The sequence below is a fragment of the Sorex fumeus genome, unplaced genomic scaffold (genome assembly GCF_029834395.1).
Source record: "Sorex fumeus unplaced genomic scaffold, SorFum_2.1 ptg000037l, whole genome shotgun sequence".
Lineage (NCBI taxonomy): Eukaryota > Metazoa > Chordata > Mammalia > Eulipotyphla > Soricidae > Sorex > Sorex fumeus.
The window spans coordinates 52500951-52526983 of record NW_026606094.1 but is presented as its reverse complement, the minus strand read 5'-3'; the positions used below and the strand labels follow the sequence as shown (position 1 = coordinate 52526983).

At 37.5% G+C, this 26033-nt stretch overlaps 1 pseudogene; it reads right to left on the bottom strand.

Annotated features, from left to right (window-relative positions):
• Window positions 1–4742: 4742 nt before the first annotated feature.
• On the bottom strand, window positions 4743–5226 carry LOC130027794 (histone H3.3A-like; annotated as a pseudogene).
• Window positions 5227–26033: the final 20807 nt, after the last annotated feature.

Sequence of the window (26033 nt, the reverse complement as noted above, 5' to 3'; positions counted from 1 at the left end):
AGTGTCTATATATTAACTATTGTGGCTGGTGAAGGCCTCAAGCATAAGCAAAGACCTAAAGAAGATGAGAGAGTGCAGATATGGGGTGCAGAGTGAGAGTGGTCTAGGTGAGAGAAAATCAAAAGCACGCATTTTGATGAAGGATTATATTCAGAAGTGAATCACTGGAAGGAGACCGCTGTAGTTAGGGCTGTGTTAGTCAGACTGAAGTTGGTGTGGAATGGAAAAGGTAAGGGAAATCTAGTAAGAAAAATCATACGTGTTTCATAGGACCATATTTTATAGGACACAATAAGGACTAATAAGGACTTTGTTTTATCCTGAGTGATTTTAGCAGAGGCATGGATTGATCTGAGGATAGACTGATCATATTTGAAAACTCTTTTCAAAATGACTAATACAGTTAACTCTTTTTGCAAAGTTATTAACTTATTTTCCTTTTAGATATTGTCTTGCACACTTGTCTGAGAGCTAAATTTCAGAACAAATTATTACTAGCTAGTATAGTGGTTGATACATGGAGCACCAATGGGAAAGCTAACCTGTGCTGCAGATAAAAAAAAAGAGGAAAATCTACCGAGGGCCTCAGAAAAGGAGGCTTTTCCAGACTTTTCCAACGATAGCTCTCTAAATGGAACAGGTAGTGCCATTTTAGATTTAGATTTTTCTCTTAAGCACCTTGTTTTGATTTAACATGTATTTAGTATTCATTATTTTCTAGGTCTGATTTCAAGGTTTTTACACATCTAACTAATGAATGTTTTTACAGGTCTTTAAAGGAGATTCTACTATTTCAGTTTTTCAGAGAGCAAGCAGAGATTTCATTTTCTAAGATGGGATCTAATAGGGTATGCAGAACAATCGTAATTAGGGGTGCACTTTCTTCTTGAATGGGATGGTAAAGAAAGTAGACTTTCTTTAGACCGAACACGATGCCCATTCAATACCTCAATTGCAAACCACAACTACCTAAAGAAAGTCTTTAAGGTTTGATAATATCAGTTTTGTAACCAGAAACATGGAAAAATTATGTTAGGCATTTTCTGGATAAACTGATGGGATAAAATATTGCAACTGATGCATCAAAATCTACTTGAAATTTTAATAAAAAAATTAGTTTGAGCTAGAATTGAAGCTCTAATTATTTTAAAGACCTGTTGTTATTACTATTAATGATTAGCTTTTGACCAGTGAGTTATGTGAAAATTCACTGTTTTGCCAACTCTCTCATTACTTGGTTTGGCCTGCACACCTGTCATAATTTATGCTCTGAAACACTATATAATTATAGAATTTGAGTGCTGCTCTCTGTCCAAACTTCTTAAGGCAGTGTGCTTAGAGCTTTGAAAATGCCACTACCTTCGCTGAAGCAAAGAAAATGTTGCTTAATTGGGGCTTGACTTTTTCAAATAGGATAATTTGAAAGGGAGGCCACCAAAAGAGAGGTAATAAAGGTTATGATTTAAAAAATCTGAATATATAGTAGTAGTTTTATGTCCCCTAAACACAGAGCATGGTGAATTTGTGCTTTGGTAAGATAAAGGATGCTCTTCTAATATAAAGCAGAAAACATAAATTTTCTACTTTTCTAAATGTCAGTTTTTGTGTTTGAATAAGACAATACTTGGTTTTGATAGATTAGATTGAGAGGAAAGGAATTCAATAACTGTTTTGTTTTGCTTTAGGGCCACACCTGGTGATGCTCAGGGCTTACTTCTGACTGACTGTGCACTCAGGAATTATTCCTGGTGGTTCATGGGAGAATATATGGGATGCCAGGGATCGAAATGGGGTTGGATACACAGGCAAATGCCCTTTCTACTGTACTATTGCTCTTGGCCCAGCATAAGTATGCTTTAATGGAATTAAATGTGGACAAAATCACCTTCTTCTGTTTTTTGCCTGTGGTTTGTTACACTTAATGTGGTGACACTTGACATTGTGCGGCTTTGCTTGAGCCCTTCCAGTGCTCCTTAATGCTTCTCCTCTCTTAAACTAGCAATCAGGTCTGCTTTAATGTCAAACATTAGACTTGGGAGTCTCCTGGTAGATGGTTCCATAACAAAATTGACCACATCATATTCAATTGCCTGATTGATGTCACTGTTGTCCCAAAATTCCAAACGAGATTTAACCACCATCTCCTTCATGCAAAATTCTATTTCATGGAGTGGGGAGAAAGGGCTGCAAAGTTTAAGAAGAGAACTCCCAGAATGACCACCAACTGGGAGCTCTTTGGCACTATTGCTGCAACATGGGAAGATGCCATTATTGACAACATTGACGAGGAATACGATCGACTGGTCCAGCACCTCCATGATTGTGCGAGGAACGCCAAGAGAGAGATAACCACAAAAAAGAAAAAAACAAAAAAACAAAAAAAACCACAACACTTGAACTTATTCACCAACATGGCTTGGCGCAAGCCTCAGGCAATCACAAGAAAATGGCCAAGCTTGCAAAGCAGTGCAGAGAAGATATAAAGGAAGACCTCAAAGAGAGAACAGTGCTGGCAGATGTGGCAGAAGCTGGGAAAAGCATTAACAATGCCCACCTGTCCTTCACCAACTACAAGACCAAGATAACTTCCCTCCAATGTCCTGATATCCTGATGGATCTATCACGTCTTCCAGAAGGGCAATGGAGAAGATTATCAATGACTTCTACTCGGATCTCTTCGAGAGCCAAGTCTACCTGCCCACCTGGGATGGATATGTCATTCCCAATATGTCATTCCCTTTCCCTTCCGAAATCCGAGCCATTTCATCTGTAAAGAAGCAAACAGCACCTGGCCCAGTCAGGTCAGACCTGAGCACCTGAAGAATCTGCCATCAGTACTCATCAATACACTGGTTCGGCTTTTCACACTACCTGTCTGAATGCAAGGTTCTGTCCCAATGGAAAATCAGCAGGACTCTACTGCTGAAAGGAGACATCCATGACATTGGCAACTATCACCCGATCTGCCTATTGTTTGTTATCTACAAGCTGTTCACTAGAGTCATACTGAATAGGATTGGCAGAACACTAGACGAAGGACAACTATGCCAGCAAGCTGGGTTCCACAAAGGATTCAGCACGATCGACCATATCCACATGATAACCAAGCTCATTCATGTTTCTTGGGAGTTTAAGATGCTGCTCTGTCTAACATTCATTGATTTACAGAAGGCCTTTGATTTTGTTGAGATGGAAGCAGTCACTGAAGCCCTAGCCAAAAAGGATGTTCAAACTCAATACATCAGGATCCTCTGTGAACTATATATTACAGATTCACTACCAGGATCTCACCATTCTACAAAGAAGTGATCATCCATGTCAAGACACGGGTTCAGCAGGGTGATACCATTTCACCGAAACTCTTTAGTGCCACCCTCGAGAACACCATGCGATGACTGGAATGGGAAGGAATGGGAGTGAAGATAGATGGTCGGCAACTACACCACTTCTTGCTTTGCTGATAACATCATTCTAATAACACCAAGCATAGCCAAGCAGCACAAATGCTGACCGACTTCATCCATGAGTGTGGAAATGTGGAACTACAGCTGAATCTCACGAAGACAATGTTTATGAGAAACGGTTTCGTTCCTGACATTCCATTCGCTCTCAATGGAATGAACATCTCCTAATGCAACCGTTATGTGTACTTAGGTTGAGAAGTCGAACGACTTGGCAGCTGAGTTGCGCAGGAGGAAGAGAGTGACTTGGAATGCCTTCAAGAACATGAACTAGCTAAGAGGACAGAGAACCTCTGGTTCCAGGCGCATCTCTTTGATTCCACTGTTCTTCTAGCATTATCATACGCCTCAGAGACCTGGGTCCTAAGAAAATAGGATGAAAATGCTATTTGGATCTCCCAAAGAGGAACTGAAAGAGCTATGCTTGGAGTATCATGCTTCACTCCAATGAGAGAAAGAATCCGGATTTCTGACCTCTGTCGATGGTCAAGAATCAGGAATGCTGTCTTGTTTGTCAAGGTGTTGAAAATCAGATGGGCTGGACATGTAATGAGATTTGGAGATGACTGCTGGACTAGAGCCATTACCAACTGGATTCCATGGGATGTCAAAAGATCATGTGGCCACTCACCTATGAGATGGTCAAACTTCTTCGTCAAGACACTGAACAATTGGTTTGAGGCTCTTCATGTTCCTAGAATGAGCAGATGCTATTGGGCTACACTAGTACGTGACAGGGACGAATGGAGACGTTACTCACGCCTGCTTGAGCAAATCAATGAGTAACGGGATGTCAAGTGATCAAGTGATCAAGTGGGCAGGGATCTGTGGATAGGACTGCTGTCTCCAATTAGACCCTTGTTTATTTTCAATCATGAATTAAATTTTTTGATTTATTTCTTATTTTTTGCATATGGAATGAGACTTGAATGTGGATTGACCACATGCAAGAAAAATACCTTATCTGCTACACAAAAATTCTTTGAATTTTTTTCCAGAAAAATTTGCTCGATTTGCTCGAGCGGGCCCAGTAATGTCTCCATTGGAGACTTTGTTGTTACTGTGTTTGGCATATCGAATACTCTTGGTAGCTTGCCGGGCTCTCTGAGAGGGGCGGAGGAATCGAACTCGGGTCGGCCATGTTGGCTGCTTGTAAGGCGGCCTACCGCTGTGCTAAGTTTTATTTATAATTGTTATAAAGTTGAACTGTTGAAACTTGTTGTTCACTGAAACATTTTGACTTTCATTAATGCTTTATGTTCCCGCATTTATATTAAAAATTCACACACAAATAAAAATGGGCAAATGCCAATACCTGATTTGTCCCCTATTGTTCCACTTGCAATCATATATTGCACGTTCTTCACCTATATGGCGTTTTAGCTGGATGTCTTTTGGCATAACTGTTACATGTTTGGCATGAATAGCACACAGGTTGGTATCTTCAAAAAGGCCAACCAGATAGGCCTCACTTGCCTCTTGCAAGGCACCAATAGCTGCGCTCTGGAAGTGCAGATCTGTTTTGAAGTCCTGAGCAATTTCTCGCACCAGACCTTGGAAGGAAAGTTTGCGAATCAGAAGTTCAGTGGACTTCTGATAACGCCTAATTTCATGGAGTGCCACAGTACCAGGCCTGTAACGGTGAGGCTTCTTTACCCCTCTGGTAGAGAGCGCACTCTTGCGAGTGGCTTTTGCAGCTAGTTGCTTCCTTGATGCTTTTCCACCTGTGCACTTGGCAGGCAGTCTGCTTTGTACGAGCCATGGCAGAGAGACCTTACCCCACTGATATTTCCGCTGGAGCTAGGTGAGTGAGAGGTGGCATTGGCATTGGAGAGCTATGGCAGCTCAGCAGTGACTGTGAACACAATTGAAAGTTCTTTGACTTTTAACAGTATGTTTTTCCTGTTGCTGTCTTGCCTCCTTTGTCACATAATTGTAATCTGTATGGGAAACTGAGACTTTGGTAATTTAAAGTCATTCAGAGGGCAAAGTATCCACTTCTATTATAACCCAATACAAGCAGGGGCTTTAGCAAGGTTTGAAACTATTTCCAAACTACTTAAGATAGACAAAGATAATAGCTATGGTCCATTCAAAAGATCCTGTCTTTTTTATTCTAGCCTAATTTAGTGACTTGATTTGTTTTCCCCAAATTCATTATGATGATCTCCTACTCAGATCCCTAGTCACAGGTCATGACTTATCAGATCCAGACTTGATGCATCATACCAACCACACATTCTGTACTTACAGCTACATGCTGAAACTGCATTTAAGTTCTTACTGACTCCTTTGAAAAGTAGTGGGTGTTCTCCTTATGGGAAAAATGATTTCCTTTAACAATTTTGTTTGTTTGTTTTAATTGAATCATTTTTGTCTTTCTTCATTTTGGCAGCCTAGTTCGGCCTTGAGATTTTATCAGCCTCCTCTCCTTCCTCTCCCTCCTCAGTCTTCTTAACACTGCCATATTGGTGGCTCTTTGAGGGTCAGGGGTATGAGTGAGTGTGGAAAGGTCGGACTACAGCTGAATCTCATGAAGACAATGTTTATGAGAAACAGTCTCGTTCCTGACATTCCATTGTCTCTCAACAGAATGAACATCTGTGAATGCAATAGTTATGTGTACCCAGGTCGAGAAGTCAACATGACGAATGACCTAGCACCTGAGTTGCACATGAGGAAGAGAGCATTTTGGAACGTCTTCAAGAGCGTTGGAGAAATAGCTAAGAGGACAGAGAACCTCTGGTTCCAGGCACATCTCTTTGATTCCATTGTTCTTCTTGCATTAACGTACCTCTGGGCCCTACGAAAACAGGATGAGAATGCAATTTGGGTCTCCCAAAGAGGAATTGAAAGAGCTATGCTTGAAGTATCATGCTTCACTCAAATGAGAGAAAGAATCCGGAGTTCCGACCTCCGTCTACAGTCAAGAATCAGGAACGCTGTCTTGTTTGCCAAGGCATCGAAAATCAGATGGACTGGACACGTAATGAGATTTGGAGATGACTGCTGGACTAGAGCCATTACCAACTGGATTCCATGGGACATCAAAAGATCATGTGGCTGCCCACCTAAGAGATGGTCAGACGTCTTCGTCTGACCTGGCATCTGAATTGTGCAGGAGGAATGATCGGTTTGAGGCTCTTTATGTTCCTAGAACGAGCAGATGCTATTTGGCTACACTAGCATGCGACAGGGACAAATGGAGACATTACTGGAGCCCACTAGAGCAAATTGATGAGTAACGGGATGTCAAGTGATCAAGTGAATTGAATCATTGTGAGAAATCTTTCATGTTTGAGTTTAAATAATACGATGATCAAATACCCGTCCCTCCAACATTGCACATTCTCCAATACCAATGTTCCCAGTATACTCCCCCTTTCCAATTTCCCCCATACTCTCTACTTTTGGGCATTATGGTTTGCAATACAGTTATCGAGAGGATATCACGTTTGGCCCTTTATCTACTTTCAGCATACATCTCCCATCCTAAGCAATTCCTCTAGCCATCATTGTCTTAGTGATCCCTTTTCTATTCCAGCTGCCTTCTCCCTCAGCTCATGAGACAGGCTTCCAACTATGGGTCAATATTTCTGGTCCTTTTGTCTATTGTACTTGGGTGTCAGTCTCATATGATGATATTTTATGTTTCACAAATGATTGCAGTCCTATATCTGTCACTCATTTCACATAGCATAATACCATTTATGTCCATCCACTTATAAGCAAATTTCATGACTTCATCTCTCCTAACAGCTACATAGTATTCCATTATGTAGATGTACCAAAGTTTCTTTAACTACTTGTCTGGTTCCCAGGCACTCAGATTGTTTCTAGATTCTGGCTATTATGAAGAGTGCTGCAATGAACATAATAGGTGCAGATTCATCCTACTGTGCTTTTTTGCACACTCGGGATATATTCCCAGAAGTGATATTGTAGGGTCATATGAAAGCCCAAGTTCTAGTTTTTGAAGTACTGTCCATATAGTTTCCCAAAAAGCCTGGACCAGTCAGCATTTCCACCAACAGTGAAAGAGTGTACTTTTTTCCCACATCCACGCCAACACTGCTTGCTTTTGTTCTTTAGAATGTGTGTCAGTCTCTGTGGTGTGAGATGATATCTTATTGTTGTTTTGATTTGCATCTCCCTGATGAGGGAGAATGATTTCATTGCTGGCCTCAGAGGCAGAGTGTGTATGAATCTGCTGCTGATTCCTTAAGTATTTGTTCTTCCCTGCACAATGACAGACCTTCCTTTCACAGTCTCTCACTCTGGTGTTTGCTTAGTACAACTCAACATTGATGCATTTTTCAGTAATTACTGGAAAATGGTACTTAAGCAGAAAACTTCCTTAAGGACAATCCATATAAACTCTTGCTTTCTCTTCTTCCTTGACTCTGCCTGACTGAGTCATCTTGATAATTGTCATCTTGAACCTTGCAACTCACTTTTCCTCATTTATCCTTTTCATATTTTTTTGTTGTTTTTGATGTTGTTTTTTTCCAGTCACATCTTATGCTACTAAAGGCTTCCTCCTGGTTCTCTGCTCAGGATTCACTCCTGGCAGTAGTCAGGGGGCGATTTGTGGTGCCAGGACCAAGCCTCCATTGACTGTGTACAAGTTACACATGCAGGCAACCTACTGTACTATCTCCCTGGTTTTATTTTATTTATTTTTAAAATTGATTTATACAGAACATTAGAATTGAAAAACAGCATGGTTATATTATTTGCAAAATTATTCGTTAACTTTTTTTGAGACTCAGAGATAGACACAATTTATACATTTTCCTTGAATTTGGAATAGGAAACACATTTTTATGTTGTTCTTTTAATTTTCAGTTTGACACAAGAATTTTAGTTGTATGTATTCTTAAAATAATCATAAATTTTCACGCACGTTCACATTTAGCACTTTGCACCTGCCTTTAAGACATAACTTTTATTCACCAAGAAGGAAGCAAAACAAATATGAAGGATTTACTTATAATACAAAATACTTCATTCAGTATTTTCAATTAAGAAAGAAAGAATTCAATGTAACTATCTCAACCCCAGTTTATATTCTTTGTTTTTCTCTGGGTTTTCTTTTGCCTTAAGCAGTGAAAAGGATTAATTCTGTGTAGTAATTTAAATAGAATTACTTGCTAAAAATCCTCTGCCAAGATCAGTGAAAAGGGATTAGTTTTAAGCTCCAATAATCAGAATATTCTTAAGAGAAGGCATATTAAGAAACAACTATTAACACTATAGGCACGTCCATATTCATGCCATTTGTAGGATATATGCTTTCTCTTGAAATTACTTATGAATCCTTATTTAGACTTTTTTTGATAAAAGGATTTGAATGGCAAGATACATCACTGAAGAAAAAAGTTTTTAAATTTGTATTCAAGTATTCTGTATCATTCTATAAAATATATTCTATTTGGATAAAACCAATGCATCACAATTATTTGTAAGCTCATCTCATATTTCCATGCTTCTTCATTTAGGAGAGCAAAGATATATCTACCTAATAATTATGATTTTATTTGCTTCACTCCAGTAATATAAAAAAGTAGCCTAAGTTCTTCAGTACTTATTTGGATATGAATAGAATTTTACTCTGGATACATATAAAACATCATTTTTTTATTGAATACATATACCCAGAATAGAGAAAAACTAAAGATACTTGATACAGAGACTCTGCACAAAATTATTGACTGTATCTCTGGACTTTTTCAGAATTTCCAAAAGAAAACTTCAAATTTGAAAATATCTCTATATAATATTAGTATATGTTTATATATGTGTTATTAGAAAATATCCCTTCCCTTATTTTAGGGTAATGGTACTTGACAGGTTTTGATTTAACAACTCTAGCACCAACCCTCCACCTCTCACATTACAATTGACCTAGAGCTGTCATTTTTTTCTGGATGTAGTTGTTTACCCTGAAGCTAAAAATGATTCTCAAGATTCCTTGCTTCTCAAAGGAATCAGATAAATCATTAGGTCCTATGTATGTATTGGGCTTCAGGGAAAAGAAAGTAGGTCTGTTCAGAAGAGCCTGTAGGCATATTCAGGAAGGCAAATGTCTTGAGAGAAATAGGAAAAGAAATGAATAGAGAATTCAGAATCTGGGAAAGTAGAAGTCACCAAGTTCCACACTGCAAATACAATGCAAACTTATTTCTCTGGCAAATGATGATTGCTTTCTATCTCTATGAATGCTTTCTATCTTATTTAGGCTGTTTTCTGGGCATAGTCTAGAAATCTGCAAATAATTTCTCTCTCTCTAACCTTGGGCTGGAGCAATAGCACAGCGGTAGGGCATCTACCTTGCACATGGCTGGCCCAGCTAAGCAGGGTTTGATTCCTCTGCCCCTCTCAGAGAGCCCCTCAAGCTACCCAGAGTATCTTGCCCACATGGCAAAGTCTGGCAAGCTACCCATGAAAGTCTCAAAATGGAGACGTTACTGGGTCCGCTTGAACAAATCGATAAACAATGGTAGGACAGTGCTGTAGTGCTAACTTTGGCTTGTGAGAAAAAGATGTAGTTACTCAGAGGTATTCAGAATATGCCTAGCGGCTAGTTAAACTAAGGGAGAAAAAAGAATATCTGAGATAGGGTGGTTTATTTTGGAATTCTTATAATTCTACAAATAACACATACTATTTGATCTACTTCATTAATCCTGAAATGAATAATATTCTTTCATACATTTTTTAATTTCCACTTTCCTAGTATGCATTTAAATCTCTCCCACTTCCTCACGGCCCCCCCTTCAGAGACATTAAAAATGTGAGGCAGAACATAAAAGAAAAATTGTTTCTGTTGTTTTCATTAGAGTCTAGGTTTTCACTACTAACTGAATTATTATTAAAAATAATAATGGGAATGCCATTACATGTTTTAGAGTATCTGGTGTCATACCTTTATTTGTGACTTTCATCTACAGGAAGTAGGATCTTTGCTATTTAAAACAAGCTCATTTGTAGATGAAAGTAACTGCCATTTATCCAAAATCATTTTATTAAGTATAAACAAGTGAGAGAAGATGATTTTTAACCTCTTATCCTGTTTATTTCATTGTGAACATTGAATAGATAACATAGGGTTAGAGCATTGTAGTTCTGTTTTCTAAAAAAAACCTCTGAAAGGACATCTTCCTTGGTGCCCAAGGTGCTCCACTTACGATCCTCATCAACAAAAATAAAGGTACTATTAGTACCTACATTTAGCGAAATTGTAATGATTCATTTAATGTAGTTAAAGACTTAGAAGGGTTAATAATACATGATAAACAATTTTTTTTTATTATTCTTAAACTCATAAGAATCTTGGTCAGGAATACTATCAGCCTTATTTTATGAATGAAGGAACAGACTCACAAATAGATTTAAGGACAATCTCTCCCTTAGGTGATATACAAGGTTTAAAATCCAGGCCCTTTGTCTTTAGATTCCAATTTTTTTTAAATTTCCAGCATTGTAATATATTTACTATTAATTTTTAAATCAGCTAAAGTTACTTTGTGAATCACGATTGTTAATTTTTATTTTACTTTTATAGTTATTTATCTATGTTTAATGACCACATTTAAAAATCACTAAAATCTACTGAAAGAAAATAGAATAAAAACAAGGCCAGGGATATAGCTCAAAGGCAGAACACTTGTCTTTAATGTGTGTGTGTGTGTGTGTGTGTGTGTGTGTGTGTGTGTGTGTGTGCAGGTTTCACTACTATGAATTAAACCCCCTGAATTTGCTCTTAGGCACTACAAAAGAATGAACATGTAGCCCGCCCTTTACCCCCCAATCAAGTAAACAACAAGAACAAAAAACAACTACACAACAGACTTCTGTTCATTATTTTTAGTAGTGATTTAAAACAATGAAATAACTACTTTGGGGAAAGGATTTATAGTAAAATAAAATACTTTGTTACACCAATTTCATAAAAATCTCAGGGTGGTGGACTTGTCTTGAGGTGTTAAGACTTTAAATTTGCAGCTTAATTTTGTTACACATATTGAAAAAATAGGACCACACATTACTCTCAAACTTCTGCTAAATAGAAAGATCAAATTTTGAGTACTAAAATGACTTCATTTTGAATATTGTGATTTATATCATCTGACTAATAGCAACCAAAATGTCAATTAGATGTTTTCATATTTAAGAAAAAGAAAACTTGCATATAATGTATACAACCAAATAAGGAGATCCAATAGGACCTTTTTCTGTCACTTATACTAACAAAGATGTAGTATTTAAACCCTCCCTCCTTTTGACCTAAGAAGTAAAAACTGCCAGGTATATGTTACTGTTGTCAGATAGACAGCTAACAGAATTAGCAGTCAGTTGTGTTGCTGAGCTCTCATTGTGCTTTAAATACAAAAATAAAATAAAGTTTAAGAAACCACTTAAAGACACAATATTTTAAAGCAATTCTGGGATAAGATAAAAGGAGATTGCTAAACTCTTTATAAAGAAATAAATATTTTCCAGATGTTTTAACAGGTCATGTTTCCATCTCGAAAATGAAAGTATTTATTTCACATTTAAACAAACATGAGTGGGTGTGAAGCAATTCAAGGAAAGCAAGGATGCCAAGTTTGAACTAGATTCAGAAAAATAGAAGCATTTTCAATTTATGAACTCTGTTTTTATTTATAGGTGGAAGTTCTTACTTGAAAGATCTTCTTTCAGGTGTGATATTTTTCACACTTCTTTTCAAGTGTGTGATTTGAGATAGTATTAAAGAGAGTGTATTTCCTTATCTCTTCAACTGTGTTTTGTCTTCCCCTTCACACTGTGACAGAGTTGAAGAAACAGGTCTTTTGGAGAGCTCAGCATCAAGCATAGTGCCTAAGCAAAAACTGAAAACCCCACAGTATTTGTGAAATTGCTGGTGAAGTCTTAGTAACTTAATTGTACCAGATATGCTTCAATTGTTGTAATTGGTATGTTGTAATACTACACTTATATATATATATTTATGTGTGTGTGTGTGTATGTGTGTGCATGTTTCATTGGAGCCCCTTTATACCAAATAGGATACTACTAGGAGTTGGGTCAGAGAATACAATTCAAGTCATATACATGGGACTTTGAGAATTAAAGAAAATGACTCAACCCCTGGTGAATGATAAATAAATCTATGTATAATAACCACATTAAGAATCACCAAAATAGATTGAAAAACAAAAATTTAAACAGGGCCAGGGATATATCTCAAAGGCAGAACATGTGTACTGAATAACAACTATTATCAATATTCATATTTATTAATAAATAAATTTATTAATCAATTTAATAACTTGATTTTTGATTTCTTCTACTAGTAGCACAAGTTTTTATTCAGTGCCAATGATCTGGTGGGGCTGAGAGTTGTGGAGAAAGTGCAGCACTTCAGTTACTTTGGAAAACGCTTTTGCTGTATCCTGAAAGATCCTTGGGAGTGGAAGAGTGGCCAGCGCAGACTGTGAGGCGCAGGTGTTCCCTGCTTGGCGCTGGCAGTCGCCGTTTCTGACAGGCTGCTGCACTGGGCACAATCAGAGGCTCCCAGGTGGTATTCAAGGACAGTCTGCACCGTAGCCAACTCATTCTACTGAGGTCAGGGAGAGGGCTTGGGCACACAACCAGGGATCCACAGAAGGTAGAAGTGAGTTATTAGAGGGCAAGCATTGGCATTTGGGAAAATGATTCCTGACTAGTGATAAAGAAATGATTAATTCTCTCAGGACAGTACCGTACTGATTATGTGCTGTACTTAATTCTACTTTAAGGTCAGCGGGAACTTTAAATGAATATTAAAGAGAACAGTTTCATCACCACACTGTAATATAATGTTTACTTAAAATTTAGCATATGACTGAATCTCTACCCCTTGGCATAGTCCATCTGTATGGCATCTCACCACTTACATTTCCTCTGAAGTCTTCAGGAAGAATATGAACAGCTGCCCAGATAGCAATTGAAGGAGTCAGGAGAATAGTGACCTCCTGCATCCCTATTTGTGTTGGGTTCCATAGAGTTTATAACATACTGGGACTTATTAAGCCTAGGTTAGAACATTCCAGCCTGACCTGGAGTAGAAGGTCTTTAGGCTAACATCCCAATAAGAAGAATGGAGCCACAAAATTTCGTCCATGGCTATTCCCCAGTCTACAATGTAATTCTACATTGTAATTACATTCTACAATGTAATTCTACAATCTCAATTGGTCAGATCATTCTAGAATCTAGTCCTTTTCATTGCATTTTTAAACTCTGGTGCTGTGTTTCCTCCGTTCTAACACATATGATCTCTTTCTTGCTCTCTCTCACTCCTTTCACTTTTTTCTCTCTCTCCCCCAACCTCCTTTCATCTATTGTCAGCTTCATAAAGATGGTTGTTTGTAATTTCTGTTTATTGAAAAGTGAACTCTCAAACTCTGAGGAACTGAAACTGAATAAAGTCTCTGAAATAGGAATAAATAAATAAATAGGAATAGGAGTAAAGTCCCTGAGCTAGGAATAAATAAAAAAATACAAAACCTAAACTGTTCTGAAATTAGGATTGGTAATATTTATCTTTAATTTTAAAAATACTTTCCTGTAAAAGTAATATTGTTTGTGGCATTATGTAAGTTTCAGTTATGCATCATAATAATGTTTACGGTCAATACCTGCATATATATATATTATACTAAGTTCACCGCTAAAAATCTAAGTCTATCCTTCCTCATACAATTGACATCTTAAAATTTATTTTTAGTAATATATTAAGCACTATTGTGTTTTAGGTCAGAGGATAACATAAAATAAACAGTGTGGTTTTCTACTGAGGAAAATCCCTTAATTGCCTTCTCTTGAGTGGAAAGGGCTTCACTTTTCACATGCTCATAATATGCTTTGCCCCCTTTCTCTTTTTTTAAAATTTTTATTAGTGAGACACCATGAGGTACAGTTGTAGACTTACACATTTTTGTGCTTGGGTTTCAATTATACAATGATCAAATATCCATCCCTCCACCAGTGCCCATTTCCCACCACCACGGATCCCAGTATCCCTCCTCCCCATCCCCCCATCCCACCCTGTGATAGGGCATTCCCTTTTGTTCTCTTTCTCCTATTGGGTGTTATAGTTTGCAAAAGAGGCAATGGGCGGCAATCATGTTTGGTCTATAGTCTACTTTCAGCATGCTTCTCCCATCCTGGGAGGATCCTTCCAACACCCTTTATTTGGTGCTCCCTTCTCTATTTGAGCTACCTTTTCCCCTAGCATGTGTAGCAACTGGCATGTGTGGCTGGCCTCCAAGCCATGGAGTAAAATTCCTGGTACTAATCTCGGCCATTCTTGGCTTTGCCCCCTTACTTTTTTTTTCCAGTTCTATCTTTATATATATATATATATATATATATATATATTTATTTATTTATTAGTGAAACACCATGAGGTACAGTTGTAGATTTACAATTTTTGTGCTTGGGTTTCAATTATACAATGATCAGATACCCATCCCTCCACCAGTGCCCATTTTCCACCACCATGGATAATGTCCCCCCCACCCCCATCACTCCATCCCCCCCCTGCCTCCGTGGCAGGGCAATCCCCTGTGTTCTCTCTCTCTTTTTGGGTGTTGTGGTCTGCAAAAGAGGTATTGGGTGGAAAACATGTTCAGTCCATAGTCTACTTTCGACATGCATCTCCCCTCCTGGGAGGATCCTTCAAACACCCTTTATTTGGTGCTCCCTTCTCTATCTGAGCTGCCCTTTCCTCTAGAATGCCCGGCTGGCCACTAAGCTATGGAGTAATCCTCCTGGTGCTGATCTCAGCTATTCTTGGGTATTAATCTCATATTTTGTTACTTTATATCCCCCAGATGAATGCAATCTTTCTATGTCTATCCCTCTCTTTCTGACTCATTTCGCTTAGCATGATACTTTCCAGGCTTTGCCCCCTTTCTTGTGAGTTCTGTTTTTTCTGAGTTCTCCAGAACTCTTTGTTAATCCTAATATTCCCAAGAATATTGTAAAAATTTACTTATGCATATTTGCAACTTCAAATTGGGGTAGGTTTATGTAAGTGGATCATCTCCTATTTATAAATTTATTTTCTTTATGTAAAATGAGGATTAGCAAAATTGGAACATAAATATGTGTTTGAAAAATCAATTACTTGAGAAATTAGATGGTAAAGAATGGAAAAGTATTCTTCTTCATAAGTATCACTTGAAGTTCACCATATTCTATTATTATCATTATTTTTATGCTATTAGAATTATATGTCATAATTTGGATTAATCATAAAATAAAATAATCAGAATAGTCCTGCAATATTTTGAGTATATTATTGCTTGAATCAAAATGAAGATTTCATGCAAATTTACTTTACTTTTGTTGACAATTCTGATAAATTTACTCTTTATTTTCTGTTTTTGTGTAGGATAATTCTTATCAGATCTTTTATTTACCAAACCACTGTGAGTTAGGAGGAAGAATTAGAAGGTGATGCTGTAATTATTATGAAAAACATTAAAAAATAATCATGTTATATCTCTAATTTTTGGATCACTTTAAAATTTTCTAATGCTCTTTTAGGTTAATTGAAGCTTGAAACTCATTTCAATGAGAACATTTTTATATGGAGTATAATTTTTTTCAAAAGATATTATCACAGTTTTTTTGTTATCAATAGAAGACTCAATATTAAACTATACTTAGGAAGAATTAGAAAAATAAAAGTAATAAGTAAAATATTTGCAAATCAATAATTGTATTTAATAATTATGAAATATGTGATTATGGTGTCATCTGTTCAAAAGAAAATTTTCTGCAAAAAAAATTAGGAACACTTGTTTTCTTTTGTTTTCAACCATTTGTTTAATTCTTGATTAGGTATTAGTATCTAAATAAATAGCTAAAATGCCTAAATTTCATTTAGGATATTGGGAAGCATACCATATTTCTTAATAATGACTAAATTTTCATCTACTGTTAAAGACCAAATGTTACATATATGTTGATACTTAATATTTTATATTTGTGAAGTAGAGCATGAACTAGTTTTGTATTTTTTAGCTTTGTCTTTGCAAGTGACAGAAGTTAGGGTTTTCCCTGCTAAATATTTTGATGCCAACAGGAATACCCTTGAGTTATTTCAGTTTCAGACTCTGTGGGCCATATGTCTAGGTCCAATGATGCAGAAAGTGAGATATTGAGTATTGATGGGAGCATAGTTCAAAATCCTTTGGCAGTCACTCTGTCTTGAGCAAAATAGAAACTTTGTGACAGCATCATATGCTAAGACAAACTTCACAGAAGCTGGCAAGCCTTTCCTTCTTATTGTAGCCCAGTTAAAATTTGGATGTTTCAAATGAGGAAAAATCTATTAACATTAGAAAAGGAAAGGAACTGTTATCTCAATTTTCTTCTCCTGCTCTTACAAGATTCTATTTAATATGTAGACTATCTAGGCTGACTACCTTTGAGTATAGAACATTTCACTGAACTAGATTATATTTCCAACATTTTTATATTTAAAAATGTGATTCAATTTTTATATTTCTTAATTAAAATTAGATTTCAAATATTTAGTTTTTTACCTTGACCTCATCTTTATATGTTGACTTTTCAAAGGATTCACTTTTCTTTCAAAAGCGAACAAATCATTGCAGCACTCTTTACAATAGCCAGAACCTGGAAGAAACCTGAATAACCAAGAACAGATGACTGGTTAAAGAAACTTTGGTACATCTACACAATGGAGTACTATGTAGCTGTTAGAAAAGATGAAGTCATGAAATTTATATACAAGTGGTACAACATGGAAAGTATCATGCTAAGCGAAATGAGTCAGAAAGAGAGGAATAGACATAGAAAGATTGCATTCATCTGGGGAATATAAAGAAACAAAATATGAGATTAATACCCAAGAATAGCTGAGATCAACAGCAGGAGGATTACTCCATAGCTCAGAGGCCAGCCAGGCATTCTAGAGGAAAGGGCAGCTCAGATGGAGAAGGGAGCACCAAATAAAGGGTGTTTGAAGGATCCTCCCAGGAGGGGAGATGCATGTTGAAAGTAGACTATGGACTGAACATGTTTGCCACTCAATGCCTCTTTTGCAGACCACAACACCCAAAAGAGAGAGAGAACACAGGGGATTGCTCTGCCACAGAGGCAGGGTGAGATGGGAGGGATGGGGGTGGGAGGGATATTATCCATGGTGGTGGAAAATGGGCACTGGTGGAGGGATGGGTATTTGATCATTGTATAGTCAAAACCCAAGCACAAAAAATTGTAAATCTACAACTGTACCTCATGGTGTTTCACTAAAAATAAAAAAAATAAATAAAAAAAATTTAAAGAAAGCGAACAGAATAGAAATATGATTTGCCTTTTTCATAGTGATGAATAGGATACATGGGATTTTATTTGACAGTTTATATATCTAGTTTTAAATCTATTGATTTAAATCATAAGACTTCTAGTGAGTTCATGTCATAATTTACCAATGGCTTCTAAAAAAATCTTTATAAGAAAAAGATGAGTGTATTCAGACCAGTTCAAGATTTTGGTATGTGGAGTAACAAAGCCACTTTACTGTACTCATCTATTATTTTTAGTAGGTTTTCGGTGCCTGTGTAGTTGCCATGATTTTCTCTATATATCATTTGCCTTCAGCAAATAATTATCATTTTGGTTTGTTTCCAATTTACATTCATTTTTTATCATATGTATTTAGGCTATACAATTATATCTATATACCTATAAGGAGTAAATACCTTGCCTATGAATTCCAAAGCTATATTGTACAGTAGTGATGAAAATGGACATCATTTTTGTCTTCCTGATTTTAGGAAAACCATTCAGCTTTTGGACTTGAGAAATAGCTGTAAGAAATAACTTCAGTTGTGGTCCGAAAACAAAAATTTTAAAAGTTTAGTTTTTTACAGCTGAGTATGATGCTAACTGTGGGCTTATCATATATGGTATTTGTTAAGTAATATACATCTTTTCTATTCCTAATTTATAGAGTATATTTTTCAAAATAGATTTTTGAATCTTTGCATTAATTTTTTATTTTATTTATTTATATTTATTTTTTGTTCTGGGGCCACACCCAGCAGTGTTCAGGGCTTTCTCCTAGAGGTAGGATCAGGGATCACTCCTGTCAGAGCTCAGGGGACCAAATGTTGTGCTAGGGATCAAACCCTGGTCTGTTGTGTGCAGAGCAAACAGCCTACCTTCTGTACTATCTCTCTGGCCTCCTCAATAGACTTTTTGAGGTATTTCTCATTTGTTTTGGGGCCACATCCCACTGTAATTGGGGGTTACAGCAAGTCTCTGTGCTTGGAATTACTCCCCAGTGATGAAATACCAGAAAGTGACACTTCCTGAATGAAAACCTTTGCATGTGTTAAACCCATTGTACTATCACTCTGGTCTTTAGCACTCTAGTTTTTGCATATAGATGTTCATAATAGTTTCTTATGATTCTTATTTCTGAGATATGATTTAATTTTACTTCTTCTTAGCCTGATTTTGCTTTGAATTTCCTCTCTGTCTGTCTTTCTCTTTTCTTATTTCTACTTTGTTTATCTGTTCAGGAACCAGTTCTGTGTGTTATTGATCTTTTGTATTTTCTCTTTTTTTAATTCTTCATTTTAATGTTTCTTCATTATAGAAACTTTTGTTTTCTTTGTTCTTTTTTTCCCCCGACTCCTTTAGATGTAAAGTTAGATGGTTTATTTTTGAATTTTCTATTTTTATTAATGTGAATCTAAATTGCAATGAACTTTATTTTCAATACTACTTTGATGCTTTAGATGAAACAAATTCTGCCTTTTTCTTCTTGCCCTTTTATGTTTTGTCTCATTATGTATAGTCTCATTTAATTCCTGATTCCCTTCTGATTCTGTATTACTTTGTCATCTGACTCAATGTTTTGTGTTATTTTTTCTCCATTTCTTTTCATATAAAAAATTCTTTTAATTACTTTTGGTATTGTAGTTCTGGTGATTGTAAAGCCCAGTGACTTTATTTATCTACTGTCACTGAGTCACTGTCCTCCATTTGTTCATCGATTTGCTCTAGCGGGCCCAGTAACGTCTCCAGTGTGACAATTGTTACTGTGTTTGGCATATTGAGTACTTCACGGGTAGCTTGGCAGGCTTTGCCATGCGGGCAAGATACTCTCAGTAGCTTGCCAGGCTCTCTGAGATGGGTGGAGGAATCGAACTCGGGTTGACCATGCTGGCCGCTTGCAAGGCAAACGCCCTACCCGCTGTGCTATCACTCCAACCCTTATTCATCTACAACTTCTTTATTTCTTCATAATGGTCACGGTCCTCCCATTGTTCATCAATTTGCTCGAGTGGGCCCAGTAATGTCTCCATCATGAGACTTGTTGTTACTGTGTTTGGCATATTGAGTACGTCACGGGTAGCTTGCCAGGCTCTGCCGTGTGGGTGAGATACTCTCAGGAGCTTGCCAGGCTCTCCGAAAGGGGCAGAGGAATCAAACTCGGGTTGGCCATGTTGGCTGCTTGTAAGGCAAATGCCCTACCGCTGTGCTATCGCTCTAGCCCACTATTTTAATAAAAATGTTGAATGGAATTATTTTTTGTTGCTGTTGTTGTGGGGTCAAATCCAGCAGTGCCTGAGGGCTACTTCTGACCCTTTACTTTGGGGACCATTTAACATTGGGGGTTGGAGCTAGGGCTTCCAGATGGACAGTATGAGCTTCACTCTCTGAGCTGGATCTTTAGGTAGAGTATGTAATGTTAGAGGCCTGGGGCCATCCCTACAGTATTTGACCAACCAGATTGAGTTTTTTTAATGATATGAGATCTTTAAAGATGTGAGATGGATTAAAGACTTAAAGATGTGAGATGTTCTTGGAACCTATTATCCTGGGAAACACCACGTCCAGGAGTACTGGGGGGCAGGTGGTACTGGGGTTGAAACTCAGCTCCAAATTCATGCAAGACATGCACCTTGGCTGCTGAATTATCTTCCTTATCTCCCCAGGAGTCTTCTTGACTTGTTGATTTTAAACTTTAATCTTTCAAACTTTAAAATATATATCCACTTGAATATATACCAACAGATTTTTTTCTGAAAAATCTGGTGGTAGCATGATTGTGGAACTGTTGTATATATCATACAGTTTTTTTTTCGCCCAGAAACCTTTACTATTTTTCATTGTAATTGACAACCTATAATTTAACAATGATGTGTCTTGGTGTGATCATGGTATTTACTAGGCCTGCTTGAGCAAATTGATGAACAATGGGAGGACAGTACACTGCTACAGTGTCTTGGTGTAGGTAGGTCTTTCATGTTTTAGAAATTTGCCAATTTTGTAAGCTTCCTGAATTTTTTTTGACTTTTTAGGTCACACCTGGAGATTCACAGGGGTCACTCCTGGCTCTGAACTCAGGAATTACCCCTGGCAGTGTTCAGGGGACTATACAAGATGCTGGGAATCAAACCCTGGTCAACCACATGGAAGGCAAACACCCTACCCGCTGTGCTATTGCTCCAGCCCAGCTTCCTGAGCTCTTAATGGTTAGTTTCTTCCTTAGTTTTGGGAAAATCTCAGTTGGACCAGACACTGTTGTCTCATGTTCTTGGCTCATCAACTGGCATACTCAGATTTAATCATTTTTCTTAAATCTTATTTTTTTTCTTCTTTTCCTGAGTCACTACTTGAAATTTTTCATTAGTTGAATTTTGCTGATTAATTTATCTGTTTGTTGCATTTTTTACAAAATACATTAATTCATTTATTTTTTAAATATACTATATTTCTTAGGAACTTTTTTTTAATAGCTTTAGTCTCTGGTGAAGAATTTTGCACCTGTCTTTCTATTCTAATTTCAGCAATATTTAATTCGATGTTACTGTTCATTTGATACATGTCCCTAATCTTCTTTTAGCTGTTTTAAATTTACTGTTTATTGGCATCCTCATTTCTGTGTAAGACAAAATTGAACAATTGAACATTTCTTTGGGTCACAAAATTGAACATTTTAGGCTGTTGCTTTATGCTTCCAACAGGAGGCACTGGAGGTCCAGTTATGCAGTTGTGCTCTGTTTTCAGGATAAGTCTGTTCTGAGTTTTCTTTAATCATGGTTATGGCGGGGGGGGGGGGGGGGAGTTTGGGAGGGCGGAGAGGACCAACCCAGGTATAAAATCCTTTGTGACCAGAGCCATTTCCAATGTAAGCACAAAGTTCATGGTCACAGATCTCTCTCTAGGCAGAGTCACAGGCATCTCCAGTTGATTTCCCTGGGTCTTTTCAGCAGCTGGGAGAGAACACTCAGTCTGCATGCCATGCCTGTGAAAACTGCCGGGATTCAATGTCAAATTCCAGCACCCAGTTTTTTTTTAATTTTTATTAGTGAAACACCATGAGGTACAGTTGTAGACTAACAAATTTTTGTGCTTGGGTTTCAGTTATACAATGATCGAGTATCCATCTCTCCACTAGTGCGCATTCTCCAACACCACTAATCCCAGTATCCCTCCCACCCCCCAATCCTCATTCCCACTCTGCCTCTGTGGCAGGGCACTCCCTTTTATTCTCTCTCCTTTTGGGTGCTGTGTTTCTCAAAGGAGGAGTTGAGTGGCATTCATGTTCGGTGTAGAGTCTACTTTCAGCATGCATCTCCCATCCTGGGCAGATATTCCCAATACTCTTTATTTGATGCTCCCTTCTCTATCTGTGTTGTCTTTACCCCTATTGTGTGCGGCTGGCCTGCAAGCCATGGAGTAAACCTCCTGGTATTTATCTCAACTATTCTTGGGTGTTAGTCTCCTATTTTGTTGCTTTATTTTCCCCAGATGAATGCAATCTTTCTATGTCTGTCCCTCTGTTTCTGACTCATTTCACTTAGCATGACACTTTCCATGTAGTACCACTTGTATGTAAATTTCATGACTTCATCCTTTCTAACAGATACATAGTACTCCATTGTGTAGATGTACCAAACTTACTTTAACCAATCATCTGTTCTTGGGCAGTTCTGAGCCCAGTTTTTTTTTCATGTAGCCATTCAGTTTTGCTAGTACAATTTGTTAAAGAGGTTTCCTTTGCTCCACTTCAATTTTCTTGCTCCTTTATCAAAGATTAGATGATCATATGCTTGGGGGGAGATGTCAGTATATTCAACCCTGTTCCATTGGTCTGCAGCTCTGCCTTTGTTCTAGTACCATGCTGTTTTAATTATTACTGCGTTGTAGTAGAGTTTGAAGTTAGGGAGGTTGATTCCTCCCATTTTCTTTTTCCCCAGAATTGCTCTAGCTATTCATGGGGGCTTATTATTCCATTAAAATTTCATGAGTGTTTGATACATTTCTTTGAAGAATATCATGGGTATCAAAATATGGATCACATTGAATTTGTATAGTGCTTTGGGGAGTATTGCCATTTTGACAATTCTAATTCTCCCCATCCATCAACAGGGGATATTTTTGGCATTTCCTTGTGTCTTCTTTTATTTCCTGAAGTAGCGTTTTGTAGTTTTCTTTGTACAGGTCCTTCACTTCACTAGTTAAGCTGATTCCTAGGTACTTGATTTTCTGGGGCACAATTGTGAATGGGATTGTTTTCTTCATGTCATGTTCTTCTCTCTCACTATTTGCGTATAGGAAAGCCATGCACTTTTTGGTATTGATTTTATAGCCTGCAACTTTATTATAGAAGTCTATTATTTCTAGGAGTTTCTTGGTGGAGGTTTTAGGTTCTTTAAGTATAGTATCATATCATCTGCGAATAGTGAGAGCTTGATTTCGTCCTTTCCTACCTGGATGCCCTTAATAATTTTTTCTTGCCTAATCGCTATGGCAAGTACTTCCAGTACTATATTGAACAGCAGTGGAGAGAGTGGGCAATCTTGTATCGTCCCTGATCTTAGGGGAAAGGCTCTCAGTTTTTCACCATTGAGGATGATGCTTGCTGTAGGCGTGTGATATATGACTTTAACTGTATTGAGGAAAGTCCCCTTTATCCCCAATTTGGCGAGGATTTTTATCATAAACGGATGCTGGGTCTTGTCAAATGCTTTCTCTGCATCTATTGAAATGATCATATGATTTTTATCTTTCTTTCATTGATATGATGGATTATGTTGATTGATTTCCGAATGTTAAACCATCCTTGCATCCCTGGGATGAATCTTACTTGGTCATGGTGTATGATCTTTTTCATTAGTTGTTGAATTCTATTTGCTTGTATTTTGTTGAGAATCTTTGCATCCGTGTTTATCAGGGTTATCGGCCTGTAGTTTTCTTGTGGTGTATTTGTTTCCTTTTGGTATTAGAGAGATATGGGCTTCATAGAAACTATTTGGGAGAGCTTCTGGTTTTTCAATTTCTTGAAAAAGCTTGAGAAGAACTGGCAATAGTTCCTCTTTAAATGTTTGGAAAAATTCGCTAGTGAATTTATCTTGACCTGTGCTTTTGTTTTTAGGAAGAATTTTGATTACAGTTTCAATTTCCTTGATATTAATAGGTCTATTCAGGTACTTTAGATCTTGATTCAGCTTTGGGAGATGATAGGAATCCAGGAATTTATCCATTTCTTCTAGGTTCTCGTGTTTTGTGGCATACAGACTTTCAAAGTAGTCTCTGATGATCTTTTTAATTTCTTGGTTTCTGTTGTGATATCTTCATTCTTATTTCTGATTCAATTATTAGGGTTCTCTCTCTCTGTTTCTTTGTGAGTGTTGTTAGTGGTTTATCTATCTTATTTATTTTCTTGGTTTCTTGGTTTCATTTATCTTTTGAATTGTTTCTTTGGTTTCCATGTCGTTGATTTCTGCTCTAAGTTTTATGATCTCTTTCCTTCTGATTTGGGATCCTTCTGTTGATCCTTTTCTAAGATCTTGAGCTGTGAAGTCATGTTGTTTATGTGCATCCTTTCTTCCGTCCTGAGATATGCTTGCAGAACTATAAATTTTCCCCTTAATACAACTTTCATTGCATCCCATAGGTTCTGGTAGCTCGTGTCTTCATTCTCATTTGTTTCTAGGTATCTTTTGATTTCGTTCTTGACTTCCTTCCTGACCCACTCGTTGTTCAGCATTGAGTTGGTTCTCCGTGTCTGTGTGTGATTCACTTCTATCCTCAGTGCATCGTGGTCTGAAAAGATGGTTGATACTATTTCTATCTTCTTGATTCTGTTGAGGTATGTTTTGTGGCCTAGCACATGGTCTATTTTGGAAAATGTTCAGTGTGCACTGGAGAAGAATGCGTATTCTGTCTTTTGGGGGTGTAAAGCCCTGTATAGGTCTATAAGCCCTTTCTCTTCAATTTTTTTTCAAAGCCAATGATTCCTTGCTGAGTTTTGTTCTTATTGATCTATCCAGAGGTGATAAGGTGATGTTGAAGTCTCCAAATACTATTGTGTTGCTAGCAATGTCCTCCTTAAAATCTGTTAGCAGTTGTTTTAAATATTTAGCTGTTCCCTCATTAGGTGCATATACATTTAAGAGTGTGATTTCTTCCTGTTGTATGTAGCCCTTGATGAAGAGAAAATAGCCTTCACTGCCCCTTCTAATATTTTTCAACCTGAAATTAATGTTGTCGGATACTAGTATGGCCACCCCAGCTTTTTTGAAGGAGCTGCTTGCTTGCAGGATTGTTTTCCAACCTTTGACTTTGAGTCTGTTTGCTCTGACTGTTGAGATGAGTTTCTGGTAGGCAGCAGAATGTTGGGTTCTGTCTCTGAGCCACTCTGTGTCTCTTAAATGGTGAATTTAGACTGTTGACATTGAGAGAGATTATTGTTATGGGGTTTTGTGTCATCTTTATGTAAGGGTCTGTTCTGATTGTAGGGTTTGTCTTGTTTTTTAGTAGCCCCTTTAGCCCTTGTTTTAGGTTTGGTTTTGAGTCTATGAAGTTCCTGAGCTGCTGTTTATCTAGAAAATAGTGTACCATTCCTTCGATTTTGAGTGAGAGTTTAGCAGGATAGAGTATTCTTGGTGTAGCATTCATTTCAGTGAGTTTTTCACTATGTCCCACCATTGCCTTTGGGTTTGGAGGGTTTCCTCTGATAGGTCTGCTTTGAATCTAAGGGGTGCTCCTTTGTATGTGATTTCCTTCTTTGACCTTGCTGCTTGCAGCATTGTGTCTCTAACCATGGCATCGATCATTATAACTCTGATATGTCTTGGAGTGTTTTTGTTAGGGTCTCTTTTTGCTGGCATCCTTTGGGCTCCTTGAACCTGAATGGCTGCATTGTCGAGCTCTTGGAATTTTTCAGCAATGATTTGTTTAACCGTGGTTTTTTCATTGCGATTGTTTCCCTGAGCTTCTGGTACTCCAATGGTTCTAATGTTGTTCCTCTTGGAATCATCTGCTAGGACTCTGATTCTCTCTAGAGCTATTTTGAGGTCCCTTGCCATTGTTTGCTTTTGCCTGTTGGCTTGGTGCAGCTGATCTTCCAGCTCACTGATTCTGTCTTCAGCTTTGGTCATTCTACTTTTGAGGGAACAGACTGAGTTTTTTATTTCATCTACAGAGTCGTTTATTCGTGATATTTCTGCTCTCATTTCTTCCCGTAATTTGTTGATTTTTTCT